The sequence below is a fragment of the Brienomyrus brachyistius genome, chromosome 5 (assembly GCF_023856365.1).
Source record: "Brienomyrus brachyistius isolate T26 chromosome 5, BBRACH_0.4, whole genome shotgun sequence".
Lineage (NCBI taxonomy): Eukaryota > Metazoa > Chordata > Actinopteri > Osteoglossiformes > Mormyridae > Brienomyrus > Brienomyrus brachyistius.
The window spans coordinates 24,471,014-24,474,961 of NC_064537.1; positions in this window are offsets into that span (position 1 = coordinate 24,471,014).

Consider the following 3,948-nt stretch of genomic DNA (forward strand, 5'->3'; position numbering starts at 1 on the left):
AAAAGAAATCCACGGAAAGTGATATCAAAGTACAATGAAACTATTGTTAAGAGTTTTTGGTGGAACAACTGCAGGTGTAGCTCTTCCAGCACCTTCCTTACTCCCACCCTCCCTGTTTTCATTAATCTGCTGAATCTTGACAAACTATGTTTTCGTTTTGTGTGTTTTGCCGCAAACAGCAAGATTCTGCATTTGGCTGTCTGGAAGTATTGCGTTACAGATCAGGAATGGCCTCGCTTTGCCTCTTCTGTTCAGCCACCCGAGACACGACATCAACCAAGCTGTGCAGGTCAGTGAATCAGCGGCTTTACCATGACTCATTGGCTGCTCCTTTTCTTTACATATCATTACTGGTAAATCTTTATACATGCACTAAATAAATAACTCTGTTGTCGGGTTACTGCTGTCCCCGCGCAATATCAGGGTGCTATACAGTGTTTGCACAGCAGAGGGCACTGTTGTGACATTTAGTTGGGCAAGCATCTTTATCAGCCATTCCTGAAGTGAATCTGCTTTATTTGAGAGATGTTTGCCAAGCGTCCCCCATAAAATACTCAGACAGAGGCTAAAATACTGACGAAAGACACATCATACAGCGGTGACACGTCATATGTATGACTGGTCAAGTCTAGCCATCAGGCCACATAGATAACTACTCCGCAAACACAAAAATGTGGCTCTTAATAATAATTTTGTTGTGCTGAGTACACCGTTAACTAGAAGTGTAACTATCATTAACATTCCACAGATGCATTAAACGCGATTTAATTGCACATATGGTGATGATTAAATATATGTGTCATGTGCCGGAGCTTAGACATTTCCTGAGAAGCAAAGGATGATATTGAAAATTAGGTTGTGTTTTATGGGAGATACAAGGAAAAATCGTTGGGAATCCTAACTATGTATTGTCCTCCCGTGTTGAATGATCAGTCCCGTCGGTGCCATTATCACACCTGAATCTGGGTAACTGTAAGACGGAGAGGGAATTAATTTAACGCGCTGAAGCAACAGCGCATACCTGGAGACACACATTAACGCCCTCTGTTCATAAGTTATGGCTTTATTCGAATAATTTCTTAAAATTTAGTCAAGTAAATAATTTTAGGTTTTTTTTCCACAGACATTATGTTTTTTTACTACCCCTGAAAAGAGAGGATATTGGATAGAATGACTCCCTTATGGTGCCCGTCAAGACTGGTGCTGGTTGCTGCTCCGTTTGTCGCGAATCCAAATCGGAAATATGGCCATTTGTGGCGATTCTCAGTCTCATGTAATCCCTCTCTCCACAGGTCTCAGTTCTGACGTTATCTTCACAAACACCCCCCCCCCCCCCGACACCTGAGACGTCCATTGTAGTGAAGTGACTATGCCCTACATTCATGTTCAGACGGCTTGTTTGCGGTTTTTAATGATTCAGAAAGGTGGGTAGGCTGCTCTCTGCAGCTGCCTGCTGTACGATCGCGTTTCTGGGCTCCAGATCAGCCACAGTTGGGTATTGTAGACGTTGTACGTGCATATGTGCGCTATACGCAGCGAATCCAATTGCTTTGCGGCAGCAGTGATCACGCTATGTTTTTGCCTCCATCCTTGGTGTTCCTCGCTGTGGTAAACGAAAGACTCTGCACAGGAAATGAATGTCATGTCTGTATCAATTCCAAAAGCAATAATACTTCTCTCTTCTCTGCTGCAGGAGTGCAGGAAACAGCCATGTGAGATGCAATAAATATTCGTTATAGAAACTAGACATACTTCTAACCTCGGATTTTACCCATAAAGCCGCTCAAAAGCGAGCAAACCTATTTTACAGGACTCTGTATACTATTTAATGGGACTTCGGGGTCATTTACTGTGATCTAATTTTGGTTGATGTCCAATAGAGCGCCCTCACTGGGTGATTCACATGCAGTATGCTGCGTGTTGACAAAATTCCGTTTAGCTCTCTGTTTGCCATCTGATGGCTTAGTTGTTTATAACTGTTAGCCAAACGTGACATCTGTTTTCACATACAGAGCATCTGTAGTGTAATGGCATATTTGAGTCCAACAGAAATGACCAGAATTCCAATTTTTATGCCATCCATTCGGTGGTGTGGTGCCTCATCACTGTATCGTACTTACAGGGTTATGGAACGATTCCTACCCCAGTTAGTACTGTAAATGTACTCTGACATGTACCCCTGGTCCAGAATAATGTGATTTTGACGTATCTAATTTGCCCACGGTGTGTCAGTATGTTGCCGTTGATGAAATGGCATCCTGTCCAAGGTGCCCTCTACCTTGTGCTCTGTGCTTCCTGGGACCAGCTTCAGGCGATCCGTGACCCCGTGTTGAATAAGCAGATTTATGTAATGCAGTGGCGAATATATGCAAATTAGGATCACAATTAAACTATCTACGCTTCAAAGCTCTGTCTAGAAATATTCCTCCATATTCCAAACACATACCTAGTGCAGGTTTGTGAGGTGAACTAAAATATAAAATATATTAGAGTAAAATAAATATTATTGTATTAGACTTTCAAGAAGGAAATGTCCATGGTAACATTTTTCTTCAGGTTAATAAGGAATTGAATATTGTTTTGAGAGAAGACACCCCTGGTTCGGTATTGGATTAATTATTCTATAATAGTTCTATGTTGTTTCTTTCCTCATGTAATATGACAGCTTTTACACAAGACAGTTCATCAAACCAATCTTTTTAAACATCAAACTTAGGCCCCTGTTCCCTACAGCAAATGTGGATTACATAAGGGGTCTTAAATGCTACTTCCTGTGCCCAGAATTGCCAGAATGCTTTATATATCCCTGAACAAAGCGGAACAGAGCAATCAGCCCAGTGTTCGATGTGTATCAGTCAGCCCAGTGTTTGTAATAATCATCCTTTTCTGCTGTCGCACATTTTTCAATGATTATCACCCTTAAGCAAATGAGCAGGAGTGTGTATGGCCACATTTCAGTCTGTTCTTTTCCCATCACGACTGAAGGTAATACGGAGTCTTGATGATTTGAGAGTGACACTCACTGCAAATGTCGTTCTATGAAACCCACAACATTTGAATAAACAGGTAGGAATATTTCTACGGAGGGAACGGCAAGTAGGAAAAGATGTGGGAGAAGGTCCTTGACATTTTCCATAATGATAGTGGTGCCTGCGGACTGGTTGAGCTCAAAACTCAGCTGCTGAAGATGAAGAGCTCTTGACCTCTGGCATGAATCTTGACAGGTCAGTGCATAGGAGACATTAAGGGAATGTTCTCAGCAACTGTCTCTCCTTTCCAGCACAGAAAGGCTGGAGACATGGATCATTAAAAACAGAATTATTCAACTCTCTACTTGCAAACTTTATTGACGAGATGACAATAATTTATTGAAGAAAACTAACTGCCGCGTTATTCACCTAAACCCCGATCCCGCTGTGCTTTCCAGGTTTACTCCTGTAGATGTGATTGTGAGCACATTACCTGAGGGAATGCCTCAAGGTCTTCCACATCACCTAAGACAACCGTACTCTCTGATCATCAACAGCTCTCGGTTACCGCATCGCATGATCAGTGACACAGCTTGTTTTGTTTTTTTTTTTAATGATCTGATACTGCCTTATTGCTCCAGGTTATATAATGTACTGTTTGTATTTAAGAGGGATGCATGCTGTACCAGGATCTCCTGTGCATTTCCATCAAACACAAGGTTTGGTGAATAATCATCGAAAGTGTGTGATTGTGAGAGTATGTGTTTGCCATGCAATGGACTGGCTGGAGCACAGACTGCAGTATATAACTGGGTACAGATAGCGAGTAGGAGGATGGGTGAATGGGCTCATTCAAGAGCAAAACAGTAGCTCATTAGCGCTTTATGATGAAGAACGGTTTTTCTACAGCTACAAAGCCACTCTGCTGGGTGACGGTCGTCATCGAGATTATTCTGTGTGGTCGCAGCATCACGTCTAG